The sequence below is a fragment of the Agelaius phoeniceus genome, chromosome 4 (assembly GCF_051311805.1).
Source record: "Agelaius phoeniceus isolate bAgePho1 chromosome 4, bAgePho1.hap1, whole genome shotgun sequence".
Taxonomy (NCBI): domain Eukaryota; kingdom Metazoa; phylum Chordata; class Aves; order Passeriformes; family Icteridae; genus Agelaius; species Agelaius phoeniceus.
Genome location: NC_135268.1, coordinates 35158845 through 35174322, shown reverse-complemented (window position 1 = coordinate 35174322; position 15478 = coordinate 35158845). Strand labels below are relative to the sequence as shown.

The following is a 15478-nucleotide window of genomic DNA, read 5'->3' as shown; positions in this document are numbered from 1 at the left end:
GAGAGTTGGATCCATTATTGCAGGACAATTTTGCAATTTTATATATCTTCCTTTTAGAAAGATCTGTTATTTCTTCTTACATGTAAATGTGTATTTATATGAAGACAATCCAAAGTCTCTCTACCAAGTAGACGCTTAATGAGTTTGTTTCCTGTACCTGTTCTTTATAAGGAGTTTTATTTTCTATTAAAAATTCAAATGCTCTTATACATCAAGGTTGAAGTCAAGCCATGTTGATACTAAAACATTCAGTTACTTACTTACTGTATTAATTAAAAGGATTAAAACCATACAAGTTCACTGTTTGTTAAAATAATGTTTCAGCTGAGAAAAGCAATGGTTTCAAGTTCAAGAATATTATGTTTCTTCACAAAAGGTTAAGTCCTGTTATGAAGTAATTGTTGTAAAAGCAGTATCATAATTAGCTCTTTTGAAAAGTGGTGAATCCTAAAACAATTTGCAAGATTCCTTTCTTTTCCCCTACACATAAAGGAGTAAGTTTATTGATCAATATCTTCAGGAAGCAGTGGCGGCAGGAATGCCTTCATTCCCCTATTGATCAGCAGGGGAATTTGATTTTAGTGAAGCAGATGAATGGAATCTTCAGTAATTCCTGAAGTATCAGTGTAAGCAATCAGCAGAAATCAGGAAAAAAACATTTCTTAATTTTTTTTTTGTTGCTGCTGTTTGGGTTTAGTTCGTTTTCATTTTGAGTTAGTAGTTTTAATACACAGTAATTTCTTTTCTCATTAATATCTCATCTTCAGTAACTACTGATTAAAACATAGCAATTGCTATGTTACTGTTACATTAAGTATAGCAAGTATGACACATTTTTAACAGCTTTGTTATTGTGCCTTGAGCATTCCTGCTTATAAAGTGCACTTTTACCCATGTTTCATCCTTCATGGGACTGTACTCATTATTCATTGTTGCTTCTAATGTACTTGTGAAAGCAGCTCATTTTTTCTGCTCAAAATGAAGTGTATGACTGTTTATGATGGTGTGAACATGGAGTCCACATGGAATGAAGTAACAGAGGAGAAAAATGCTTGCCCAACCTGTACAGAATGCAACTTCTTTGGCCTCACCAGCATCACCAAAGTCCAGACTTGGAAAATCTGAAGTTTGGGCCAGAGTTGTGACAGTTATTTTGCCATCTTATATGCAGGATGTGATGTGATGCCAAAATCTAGAACCAGGTTAAGGTAATATAATAACACAAAAATAAGAGGAGTAAATAGGACCTGCAGCAGTGAAGATGAAAGGGTGTAATTTGAATGTCCATTGCTCAGTTAAGTCACTGTACCTAATTTTCAGGAACTGATGAGGGTTAAGCTCAAATGAGCCAAATATTTTAATGTGGTGCCAAAACACCTTTAAGTTCTATGATATGCATTTAGGTACTAAATCCCTTTCAAAATCTGTGGGTTTGGCATAGTGATAATTATTTGGAGAGGCTTCTATTATTATGTGAAAGCATGACTTAGTAGTTGTGTTTTCTTTCCCTTTTTAGAAAGTAATGAAGTGAATTCAGCAGATAAGTTCTCCAAGTCTAACAGAGCTCAAGATATACTTATCTTCCTATTTGCTAGAATTTAACAACCAGGAAGTGTAAACAGAGTGAATAATTAAGGAAAGAGTAATGCTTAAAAGGATATTAAGTTCTCCATTTCTGTGTTACTCTGAAATATATTTGCCTCTTTGTTGAAGAAGTGGTTAAGAATGTGGATTGTATATTGAAGGGATTTTTTTATAAGCAGGAAAACCAGCAAAAATCTACTCTAATTGGTCTGTGGTAGTATATTTCCAAGAAACTAGATTAGAGATAATTATCTTGGGAGGTTAGGCAACCCTCTTATCCCCATTAGTGTACTTACATAATATATGTTTTAATACCATCTCACAGGAAGGCTACTGGTAAACCATAGGAGATATGTAGATTTGCTACTCTTTCTCTAAGGCACACAAGAGATATCACTGTTCCTGGAGATATGGTTTTCTTTCTTGTCCTCTTTTGGATCTAGCTCATTATGGGCATTTGTCATTTTCCAGCAAGCTTGGCCTTGGGTGTGTGTTTGTTCTAAAGGAAAGAAAAAGGTGATTGTGAACAGCTGAGTGTTTCTCCCTTCCTTGGAAGGGGGTTGTGCAATGGATGATACCTGGTTGATTTGATGGTAGAAATCAGCAGTAGGAGGAGGAAATTCCTTATTTTCTATGCTTTTTTTCTGCTTGTGAAAGAAGGGGAAATGCTATGCAAAACCTGATATAGCTGAGAGTGGTACTGAATGTGTAAAGTTCCATGCTAATTGCAAAATTTCTGTATGATGTTACCATTGTAACAGCATAAATATTGGTATTGATGTAAACATATTAATAAAGGAGCCCATTAAGTTTTAGGATTCAAGAAACCCCTCCTTAAATCCTGAGAGTGCAGCTCTTACTAGTTGTTTTAAAAAGGAAAACATTTTGTCCATGCCCCTGTGCATGGAGAAACACTGTCAGAAATGTGTGAACTTCTTGAAATATCTTTCAGTGGCTCAGTGGAAGATTTTTCTTCTATTTTTATTTCTCTGTGGTTCAACACTGTCAGTTTTAGTGATCTGACAAACACAAGGGCTTTGCAAGTGCTGTCTCCCTTTGTTTCAGCTTTCTTGCTAGGATATAACCTATTTAGAAGCTTCTGTTTCAGGAGGTTTTTTGGTTTGTTTGTTTGTTTGTTTGTTTTCCCTTGGGTTTTGGTTTATTTTCATGTTCAAATCATGAATTAAATTTCTTGTATAAAATAAAAGTATAAAAACCAATACCCAACATTGGCATTCAGGTTTAGAATTTCTTTGTTTCTTGTATGCATTTGAGATTGAATATTTTCCTGTAAGGTATACACTTACTGATATGGCCAATGGCCAAAATAGTGATAAAGAGGCTATTAGGATGAATCGTGTTGATCTGATGAGGGCTGACTAATAAAATCAGTTTTGATTTAAAAAGCAGCAACAACAAAATCTACAACAACAAAAATAAACAAGCATTAACAAAAAAAAGCTATGTTTTCTGTTGACGCATTTTGCACTAAATGTGCACTAAATTTCTGTTGACACATTTTGCACTATTTCCACTCCAGCTTTGGGCATCTATTTGAAAAGCAATTATTGGACATGCAGCCTTCTGTGTTGGGTACAGTAGGTACTTACTCTTCTTAGAGAAGGTTTTCTCCCCTACTGAGCTCTGTGTGAGATGAAGTTATTTTGAGCAGTCTGGATTGGCACAAGGTAAATCATTATTATTAATGCCTTTGCAACTTTTGCACTTAAAACTTCATGGGTCCTTCTGGGGAGCAGTGCTGAAATCCAAGATCTTGATTTTACCATGATAATCTTGAGCTTTGCATTTGTTACAGATTGTGTGTGCTTATTTAGGAAGTAGGCAAATTCTTGCAGAGTTGGACTGAACTTCTAAAACCATCTTGCCTTTCTGAACTTCCCTGATAGGTCATACTATGGACATATCCTAGTGATAGCAACAGCTGTTGGTGGTACTAGAAATTACAGGAGAATTGTTTCACGTCACTAACTTTGCCAAAAAGTCTGTCCTCTTTACATGCACAGAGCTCTACCAGAGTTAACCAAAGATGATGTGAGTCAACAAAAATAATCCTCAAAGGGGATTGCATATTTTCTCAGTTTGTCTAATTTCAGTCGAAGGTCTGTGGGACCTTTTGTTTGACAGACCCCTGGATGTTGTATCGAATTCCAAGTTGTGGCTTTATAAAATAACACTTCTTTTTTTTTCAAACCAGATATCCAGGTATTAGTGGATCAAGTTTTCTGTGTTTGGAGCTATTGCATTCAATGCTTCAGAATACAATTGTGTTTTTGTGTGTATGGTTGCAGCTCTCAGAGGACCTTCCAAATGAAACATTTGGTGCACTGATGCTAAGATTTTATGTGAGCATTGCTTCCCTTGGTTTCAGTATTTGCTTTGTTTTTAAAACATGTTAAAAAAAATCAGAAACAGTATAGGATGTGATCTTAAGGAAATAAATCATTCACCAATGCATCTGTTTTTGAAGGTTTGGAGTTTTATAAAAGGCAGGATGGAGTTAAAAATATGTCAGGCAATTTAAGCAGTACTTTTGGTAGTTTTCAATAATAGTAAGATAATGAGAATAAGCATAGAAGCACAGAATGTCCTGGGTTGGAAGGGACTGTAGAGATCACCTTGTTGCAACCCCCTGCCATGGGCAGGGACACCACCCACTAGACCAGGTTGTTCAGAGACCCATCCAGCCTGGGCTTGAACACCTCCAGGGATGAGGAGTCCACAACTTCTCTGGGTTACCTGTGCCAGTGCTTCACCCTCCTCACAGGAAAGAATTCCTTCCTAATACCTAATCTAAACCCACTCTTTTTCACTCCCTTTTCAGCTGTCACAGTAAATAATCTCTCTCCATCTCTTCAGTAGACCCCCTTCCGGTTCTGGAAGGCTGCAATTAGGTCACCCTGAAGCCTTCTTTTTGCCAGGCTGAACAATCCCAAATCTCTTAGACTTTTACCATACAATTTCTGGAGAACTGGATTTTCAGAAGAGGGGGAAAATATTATGTGTAAGGCTAATATGATCCAAAAATGTTTTGAATAACTTTTTGAAGAATTTATTTGCAGCTATAAGTTTTGCTTTTTTGTTTGGATGAATAAGCTATATAGCAGTTGTGATGGTGATAATTTTATCTCTGTATATTTGTCGTCTTTAATTCCCCCCATTGACATTCATCACTGTGTGGAAGCAATGTAGAATTATCCTGTTGTAAATAGAGAACATACAAAACAACCTCCACAAATATGTGAAAATTTTACTCTAAATAGTTAAAGTGCTATAGCACTCAAGTACAACAGTTTGCAGTACTTGCTGTGCCTCTCAGACAATTGCTTAGCTTTCCCTATGAGGCCAGTATGGACAGGAACAGCTTTACAGGTGCACAGGTCAGCTGCACAGCTCACCTGCAGTTGTTCCTACATGTATAGGGATGACTGCATTGGTAGGTTTTCCAGTCTGTGCTTGACTTCACCCCTACCTATTACCCATGATGCAATCATCTGTCACACGATCATTTATTGTTATTTCACAGATCTCTCATTTCAGCTCCAAGTGTTCTTTAATTGGACTGAGTTTTGCACTTAGACCCAAGTTACTTAATTTTTATTCATGTCTAATTACTTTCAATTGCACAGGAAAAAACAGGAGATGGTACAAATGAGTAGGCTGGATTCTGGTTTTAGTGTGCAATTAATATTTCTTTATTAAATTCCAAGTACTTTTATCTGTGGGGAGAAGAGTGGAATTGCAAAGATATGAAGAGAGAGCATTCTTTAATATGCTGTGTATTTTTGGATTAGACATTAAATGATAGGAATTTCTCTTCAAAGCCTAGGCTGATTTGTTAACATCTGCATTTGGAAAATTTATGTAGTATTCAATACTTCATAGCAAACACTGAAAAAGAAGTGCTGAACCTGCAGCCCCATTTTTATTTCCTCTAATCAGAAACAAATTGCAGTATAACTGAACTTTGTGCTGTGTTTATTTAGTGATATGTAACTAGGAACTTGCCATCTGAATGCTTTCAGTAGTGAACTATCTCAAGGGGAGGATTCAATAGTGAACTATCTCAAGTATGAGATTTTTGAAAAGTCACTTTTGCTATGGGATTGGCTTGCTGCTGTCAGCATGCCAAATTTGAAACCAGATTGAAAGTTGTGAGTGTGTTACAGATCCTATTTTCAGCAATCTTCATCTAGTGCTGAGAAAATATGAAATAAATCCTGTGCAGAGAGGGATAGAGGAACACCATGGAAGGCATCCACTAAATTGAACACTTAAGTGGAAAAGCACACACCTCTACATTTTCGGACAAGTTTTGTCGCTTCCCTCCTCAGTTTAATATTACTTCATTCCTTACAAAATGTTTGGTTACATTTTATCCATCTGAAAATCCCTGAAGTACTAAATTGGATTTGTAATTCAAGTATTTATAAAAATTTGCCTCCCAGAAGTGAGTATCCTATTGCTAAATGTGCCTGGGAAACAGGGTTCTCTTTAGCCCCGGTTATTTTTTTCTTACTTCAAACTCTTACCTGTCACTGTGCACCAACAGAAATGTTACATTTTTTTTCCCTTTGTCATTGTGCTGTGCCCACCCAGAAGACTTGGTTTCTTCCTTCCTAACATACATGTGGACAGAGTCATAACTGCAAGGAAGGACATAGCTCATGCAAAAGGGAGAAATAGGTCTGATTACATATATATTATTCCTGACCGTTCCTCATTCTTTTACAGCTAGGCCTGTTGGCTAAGTATTTATTTTACAGGCCAGATTTCAACTTGCTTTTCATTTCTAATCTAAGTTTGTCCTCACCAAAGATGTGCTTTCTTGCAGAATCTCACCCTCGTTCCACTGGTTTTGAACTTAGAAAAAAATACACCTCAAGGAGCTGTATTTCATTACTTTAGGGGTTTAAAACTTAAGTTTAAGGATTTCAAGAGAATGATGGGTAGGTATTGAGTATCAGCTCAAAAGCTTCATGTTTCAAAAAACCAACACTACCTTAAAAAAGAGAGACGTTTACAATTAAATGCTCTCTGAATCACAGCTTTAGCTAATAATTTTGTTATTATATTGTCTGAATTATCCCACAACAAGTGTTATATTTTAGGTTGTTTGTTGATTTCTGTGTCAGCAATAGTGTGGCCAGCAGGACCAGGGCAGTGACTGTCCCCCTGTGCTTGGCACTGGTGAGGCCACACCTCAAACCCTGTGTCCAGTTCTGGGGCCCTCACTACAGGAAGGAGATTGAGAGGCTGGAGCATGTCCAGAGAAGGGTGACAGGGCTGGTGAAGGGTCTGAGCACAAATTTTGGGAGGAGCAACTGAGGGAGCAGGGGGCGTGTAGTCTGGAGAAAAGGAGGCTTGGGGAGAGCCTGGGAAGAAGCTGCAGTGAGGTGAAGTTTGATCTCCTCTCCCAAGTATCGCATGACAGAACCAGTGGAAATTGCCTCAAGTTGCACCAGGGGAGGTTTACATTGGATATTAGGAAAAAACATCTTTACTGAAAGGCTGATCAAACACTGGAAGAGGCTGCCCAGCAAAGGGGTGAGTCACCCTCCCTGGAGGTATTTAAAGCAGGGGACAAGTAGATGTGGTGCTTGGGCACCTGATTTAGTGGTGAACTTGACAATGTTGGGTTAATGGTTGGATTTTATGATCTCTGAGGGTTTTCCAACTTAAATGATTTTATGATTCTGTGACTATCAAGCAACATCACAACTTGTAAGACTGATGGTTCTTCTGATACTTAGAATGCTATGCCTTCTACTGCGTGTTTGCTTCCAGTCCTTTTAAAAGAGAGGTTTACCATGCATCAGGCAAACTGGACTTGCTGAGTCCTGTGGTTATAGCAGATAGAATATCAAATTGCTTGCTCAAAACTGTCATCAGGCAAGAAGTTTAGTGACCCCTTGTGATACAAGTTCCTTCAAATTCTTTAACATACGTTATATAAATGCAATTTTTTTTTTTGGTTAAAATTTGTGGTTCTTCAAATCTCATTGAAGAACTCTCAATTGCCATTATGGTTGAGAGGCCAAGTGACTTTTAAAAATCAGCATTATCTATTTTTGACGTTTGAAATAAAGGTGTGCCAACGAGAGGCTATCAAGCTGACCCATTAATGGCTAAAACACTAGTAGAAATGCCAATTCACACAAAATTATGAATGCAATCCTTTCCCCCTAAAAAGATTGTGATTGAAAACATATTTTTTTAAATGAGCTGAAATTGAGTGTTATGACAGGAGAAGGTGAATTTATATGGGTGTATTAGTCTGCTTGTGATAAAGTGATGCTCTCAGAAGATTATAATATATGCTATTATTTGATCACTACAAAAAAAAAATTAAACCATGGATATATTGTCCTGGAAACTAGTGTTTCTTCAAGTCTTCTGTGGGATTTTTTTTTTAAATTTCAGGACAGAACAGTAAACTTTCTTAAAAATTATTGCATATTGCTTGTCTTAAAAATTATTGATGCTAAAGATTATTCAGATTTGTTACTTTCTTCATTTCTCCTGCTAAACTGAGAAAAATCTTGATAAACTTTACTGTAGGGGGTTTTTTCCTTTCTTTCTTTTTTAATTTCTGGAGCAGATGTTTGTCTTCTATGTGAGACATAAATTGCAGGATGTGGTAAAGGTGATAAGTTTACACTTTTCATTTCCTTCAAAAGTTGCTGTAAAATCACCAGCTGTGTTCCCATGGGTTTATCAGTCAATTGCCCTACTCATGCAATCCTTGAAATTTAGGGAATGACAGATTTCACTGAGTCAGTTCTTGAAACAAATAATTTATTTTTGCTTAATTAGGTGAAATATAATTGTGAAATATGACATGTCTGTTTTTTCCAAACTCTTAGAAATCCTTAAATAATTAAGCCCATATGTTCCTTACTCTGTGCAACACTGTTAAGATAGAACAAAGACAGTTAAAAATTCAGGGATCTAGTGCAATTAGATAGCTGAGGAAGATGCATAATGTTATCACCAAGGGTTGTCACCAAGTTTTCCACCTAGAGTGAGGGGCTAACAGGATTTGAAAGCCACAAAACTTTAGATTTATACTGGTGAATGAAGGATTCCTGACAACTTGGCTCTCATCTTCTAATGGCACATTGTACATTGGCAAGGGCAAAACTGTTGGCACATAGAACTCCAGGTCTATCAGCCCTCTTAAGGTCTGTAAATTATGTATAGCACTGCCTTACCCACTGGTTATGGTAGGCTTGGAAAGGATATGAATGTTATTGTGAGGCAGGTTTTATTTTCCTTCCTTGTAATATAAAATACCATGTGTTGAAGAGGTGAAAAACAAAGCCACATATCTATGAAAGACCTCACAAATTAAGTTTATGGATGTCACAAGTTTAAAATGAGTGCTTAACATTAATGAAAAAGTCATAAAAGAATAAATGTCAGTATATTTTTTTCCAGTAAAAGAGCCAAAGAGGGAGAATACTTCAGGGAGGAAATTTTCCTTCCTAATTCTCATTCCATCCAGTCCCAGTAAAGGTTGCTTATAGCATAAATCCTGAAGAAGTAATTATTAGGAGCATTTTCCCTTAAAAGGTGTACAGGTAGGCACCTGTATTTCATGAGAATCAGAACAATAAGAGAAGCTTAATTCTAAGCTGTCACCTAAATGATTTCTGTGAAGTTTTAAAACTAAGGTATGCTAACTTAGACAGGAAGCAATCAGTTTTTCATTGGAATCAAAACACAGATACAGGAATGCTTGGGCATCCTTTCACAAAATCTTCTGGTGCCTCAAATTTCAGGTATGTTTTGCTCAGGTGCAGTCTGGCCCCAGCTGTCTTCACATCTTCTTGCTGTGGTTTTGCTAACAAGCCTTCACATGTGGTAACTCCTGAGAAGGGCAGTGCTCCTGTGGCTCTTCAGAAGCCAGCTTGTGGGTGGTGTTAGTTAATAACCATTTCACACCTAAACTGCTTCCAGGCCTTGGACCTACGTCTGCAGTCCTATGACACATCAGCGAAGTAGGTGTTTGGAGCCAGGCTGGGTCTGTCTGTGACTGTGTCAGAGGTACAAATAACTTGTAAACCTGTATGGTGAGGGACATGTGGGTAAAGGAGACTTTCTTCTGAGTGTTAATTGATGCCGTACTAAAACCTGTGAGGAAATCAAAATTCATCTTTTGAAGAAGGACCTGGACAATGCAGTAAACATGGTTTCATGTAATGGGGTTTTCTTCTGCTCTCTGTGATTATTTTCCACTTTGAGTATGAAGTAATGCGAGGAAAAGCAGCATATGATAACAATGAAATTATGGTGCATGTGTAATAATCTGTTATAATTTCGGTGTTTTTCTCTACTTATTATTTGCTTTGTCAGCCTCAGCAACTTTCCTCAAGCAAGAATTCCTAATGCTTAAAACCCTACTGTAAAACCTTGAACATCTCTTCACAACAGAAATAGCTCCTATATTCCTGTTTCAGCCTATTGTTGCTCAACAGACACATGTTTTTGTCTGACACAGAACTTTGCATAATGCCTGTGGTTACTTACTTAAATATCTTTTTCAGGAAGGTATGACCTAAAGTTCTTTGAGAGTCCAGGTAAATAGTAATTTCTATTCTTTGTTCATTATACTGTTGACTTTCCACCAAGAACTGGAAGGGATCAAAGAAGCAGGATTTACCTTATTAGTATTCTGCCCATACATCCCTATTACCTTATGGTTATCTGTTTCATTTTAGATTTAGCTCATTCAGAAGGTGCCTGGCTTAATTATTCTGAAGACCATCAATGCTGTTTTTTCTAAAGGTAGTGACAGCACGAATTGCTTAGGCAACCTTCACTTCTTGTGTGAAGGCAAAGAGTCAAGGCCAGGTTTCATCTCTGTGTGAGTTCTAGCTGATCAAAACCCTATGATGCAATAGGCCAGAATAAATTAAAATTTACTTGTAGCTTCTGTTCATTGTGAATATAGTTATGCCTCGCTATTAGTAAATCAGTACTGTCAAGCAAAACTATTTCAAATATTCAAAGTGAAACCAATCTTCTGTTAATCTGAGATTCCCCATTATAAAACAGACAGTAAGCAGAGTTTACCTTAATATCAATAAACCTGTGAAAAACTACATTTTGCAACATAAATATTTAGATATGTCTTCAGATATGTCTGAAATATAGATCTGTGACAGCAATAGGTCTGTGTTGACTCATTATGCAATATTTTTATCATAATTATTTTGTTGGAATTACGTTCCAACAGCAATTCTTGATATGAGGTGTCAGAAGTGTTTGGACAAAACTCTCAGGCACATGGTGTGAGTTGGGGTTTTTCCTGTGCAGGGCTGGAGATGAACTCAATGGTCCTTGTGAGTCCCTTCCAACTCAGCATAATCTGTGATTCTGTGATATGATCAGTGCAATATCTACTGGACAGGTTTTTAGTGATAACAATGTATTACTGCTGTAAGTAACTCAGAAATGTCTAAAAGATCCTAATTGATTTCTCTCCAAGAACTACTATTTTTAGCTAAACAGTCACAAACTAGAAGAATGGAGAAATGGCAAAAAAGTGGGGCGCAGTTGCTGGGAATAAGGGTCTAGTATCTTGCTTGTCACCTAGCAGGCAATCTTGGTTTGGTTTTACCAATCTCTAAATATGAAAAGTGTGCATTCTGGTACTCCAGCATGGGAGCACTGCAGTGGCAAATGAAAAAAGAGAGTGTAATTTTCACACTTTTGATGCCTCTTCATAGCTGTACTGAGCTTATATGAAGCAAAATGTATTTTAATTCCCAGTATTGTTTCTGTTCCAGGACTTCTTTGTTACTGTTGTAAATTTAAGGACTGTAGGTTTCTTTCTGTAAAACTGTATGGAAATCCTTCTGTAGTAAAACTTCAACTCTGCTGAAAACCAATTTTGATCTGGCACCTTCATTCTATACTGCAGTCATGGGCTTTTACTTGCTGGGAAAAAGAACTTCTTGGGATGAAATTTTACATAAATGATAACAGAAAGATGTGTTTCTTTCTGTCTTATGATAGAGCTTATCTTTAAATGTAATTTTTAAAGAGAAGCAAAAAACTGAAACTATATGTTTTACTTGATATTATGATCTTAGACATCAGCTGGAGGTATATTTTTTGTGAAAATATATTTTTTGTTACAGCGCAGGAAACATAAGGCATTAAAAATGAATAATATTTGTATTAACAACAACTGATAATTCTCTATGCAAACTGGACTCCCATGGGTTGCCAGTAAAGACTTAAGTAAATGCTTGTGCAGGGAATTAATGTATTTTGTGTCTGAGAATAGCCTGCCCCACCCTGACCACACCATATCCTAGTGTGGCTTTGTGTTGGCACAGATAAATGGATTGTCGTTGTAAACGTGCCAGTGCCTCTCCTCTGATGGTCTGGGGACATCCTGATGCTTCAAAATGTGGCATAGCTTCAGCACGGACATGAGATGAACAAGACTGTCCTTCACCAATTGCATGTTGGGCTATAAGATTCCTGAGGTGCTTTATTGCATGCTCAGTGCATGTTTCATGTTTCCAGTTTTCACATCACAGATGAGTGTGTCCGACCCCACTGTCTGAGTATCTTGTTTGCACTTTCCTATTTATCTTCTGCTTCTTCCCACCGACTTCTACCCAATTATCAGGGGTCTGACCTGGATTTCTTATATCCCAGATATTGCCTAAGCTGAGAGGGAGGTTGGGCTCTTCCTTTTGTGCTTGGAGACTCTTAAAATGAGTACTTCAGTAGCAACAATAATAGTCTGTATGTAATAATTTTCACCAGTACATTTCTTTTCCCCTTAAGAACTTCTTGAAATGCTCCCTGGTTTGTGGGTGGCTGGCCTGCGGTTAAATACACTTTTTACTTTAAAAGTTAGATTTTCTCTGCTTAGCTTTCTAATTAAGTGTTAAGGTTGAATGTAGGCCAACTACCTACATGTGCTTTTGCATTCATCTCTGTTTTCCATTATTTTGTGTTTCCTGGAGCATGCTTATTTTCTGTGGAGCTATATATAATCCTTAATAAAATCTTAGCCATTGAGTTAGTGCTTGCTAAGTGTGTGTCCTCAATCTCAAGAGAATGGAATGGCTTTGGGAAGTCCAGCTAGCTTGTTCAGCTTTGTAGCATGGCATCTATTTCAAAGCTGTAAACAAGCCCTGTGATAATGTAGTGAAAATTATCTTTCAAGATGTATGATTTTGTAGGTGTGCTTTTCTAAATGCTAAATTAATTTTATAAGTGTGTTGGTTCTACTATCTTGCCAGAATTGTATTGGTGGAACTTTTATTTATTAATTCTTTCAAAAAATATTTCTAGTTTATTTATTTTTCTGAAGTGGATAAAAAATAAGCACTAGAATGGAAGGTTACTTGCTTGTTTACTTAAAATGAGAAAGATTCATGCAAAAAGACTGTGATTAGAGACACACATATATATGAAAATGAATGGTATAACAGAGAGCTAAGTGTCAAAATAATACAAACCTTAATGGGACCTTAAAGAAATAAAAATGTCATTTAATAAGAATTCAATGTAAAACATCTACATTTCTAAATGAATAAAATTTGAATTCAAAGAATTGAGAAGCCGAAGAAAGAAGGTATAACCTGTGTACCTGCTCAAGCTATTTTATATTGGAGAAGTGCTATATATTCAAGTGATTTAAACAAAAAGTACACATTGATTAGTGCCGAAGGCAGAAGAAGCCAGAGTTGGTAAATGAAAAAAGAGAAATTTTCAGAAAACAGGGACAATAATCGTGCACTGCTGCGGGGGGAGGAAGCTGAAAAAACAGCCAGCCAGGGCAAATACTTATGCACAAGGCAAATTCTGTCAGTGAATTACATCAAGGCCATGGAAGGCTTTGATTCCAGATCTTGTTGATTCAAAAACATGGTTACCCTTGAGGAGGCATTTAGTACAGGTCACAGAATCCCAGAATGCTTTGGGTTGGAAGGGACCTTAAAGATCCCCTGCTTCCAGCCTCCCTGCCACAGGCAGAAAATCTTCCTCTGGACCAGATTACTCAGCCTCTTCCAGGCTGACCTTCAACACTCCCAGGTATAGGACATCACAACCTCTCTGGACATCTGGTTCCAGTGCCTCACCATCCCCACAGCAGTGAATTTTTTTCCAATATCTAATCTAAACTTACCCTCCTTCAGCTTAAGGCCGTTACTGTTTATTGTATCAGTACACACTCTTTTAAAAAGTTCCTTTCCAGCTCTCTTATAGGCTCCCATTAGGTACTGAAAGGTTGCCCCAAGATCTCCTTTGAGGCTTCTCCAGGCTGAGCTGCCCCAACTCTCTGAGCCTGTCTGCGTGGGAGAGGTGCTCCAGCCGTATGATCACCTGAGCCTGTTCTAACAGACGCACATCTTTCCTGTGTTGGAGGCTCCCAAGCTGGGTGCAGCCTTCCAGGTGGGTCTCACAAGGGCAGGGCAGAGGGGCAGAATCCCCTCCCTTGGCCTGCTGGTCACGCTGATCCAGATAGCCCAGGATGTGGTTGCTTTCTGGACTGCCAGTGCATTTTACCAGGTCGTGTCGAGTTTTTTGTCCACCAGCATCCCCAAGTCCTTTTCTCTAGGGCTTCTCTCAATCCATTCTCTGCTCAGCCTTTGTTTTTGCTTGGGATTGTCCCAACACAGGTGCAAGACCTTGCACTTGACCTTGTTGAATGTGAGGTTCACACGGGCCCACCTCAAGCCTGACAAGGTCCCTCTGGATGGCATCCCTTCCCTCCAGTGTGTTGACACAACTACACACCTTGGTGGTGTTGTCAAACTTGCTGAGGTTGCCCTCAATCCCGGTGTCCATGTCTGAGCTATGTGTTGCAATTGCATTGTTATCACTGCTGTAAGGTATCTTAGGAAAGCTAAGACTTGTCTCTGTTCTACCCCTGCTGTAGAAGGGACAAATATTTGGAAGCTGTCATGAGGGCAAGGCTCGTGGCTTAGCTATGGAGCTGCTCTTCAGTGCAGCAGCTGAGCAGGTTTTGGAGCAGGACCTTTGCATGGGACTGCATGAACAGCTGCTACACAGCTGTGCCAGGCCACACTGCACACCTGCATGGGCATCTCTGTGCCGTGCTGTGCTGCATACTCCTGTCTCAGTGTCAGCACCAGGGTTCAGTGTAGCCTAGTAGAAAGCAGTGTGAGTGATAGCAAAGTCAGGGGAGGGCTGCCAGGGGTAGAGATCAAACCTTCAGGATGAGACTCGGTTGCCTGAGCTGCTGCACCCCAGCCACCCCAGAGTTAGAAATCTTAGTGTTTACCCAGTCACTAAAGGGAGCCAGGGAGCAATGCTCTGCAATCAAGCATTGTGTTTGTTTTCTGCTGTACACTTCAAGATTTCAGTTTTATAACTTTATATTTTGTCAGTAATCTTGCCAATGTCATCTTCCTTCAAGGTTCTTTGGAAAGACTTGCAAGAGGTTGGATACCTAAAGTGTGCTTAATATTATAAATAAATAGAAGAGTGAAACTAATGTTGTGTCTAGTTTTACACTTTAATTAGCAAGCACAACAAATACCACATCTTTAATATTTTAAAAATGGTTTGTGAGGACTGGCATATTATAACTGTGATGTGCATATGGGCTGTGTGAATCTTAGCTCACTGACAGCTGTGTGAGTTGTGCTTTTAACTGCACGTTCTGCATTGCTTTTATCTCACAAAGAAGCACCCCCCAATTTTCTCTATGGAAAAAAGTTAGTAAACCATTATGGTCTGGAATTGTAATAAATTAGGTCCAGGCTTAATTTGAAACTATTGGAAGACACTTTTGAGAATCCCACTAATTTACGTTTAGAGGGCCATGCTGGTGTTCATCCAATCTTCTTGCACCTTTCTAGATTTATTATCTATTCAG

The 15478-nt window shown here is 38.2% G+C and overlaps 1 protein-coding gene across 7 annotated transcripts in view; it reads left to right on the top strand.

Annotated features, from left to right (window-relative positions):
• MARCHF1 (membrane associated ring-CH-type finger 1) overlaps positions 1–15478 on the top strand; it is a 224355-nt gene that overhangs the window by 113916 nt on the left and 94961 nt on the right. The window lies entirely within an intron of this gene.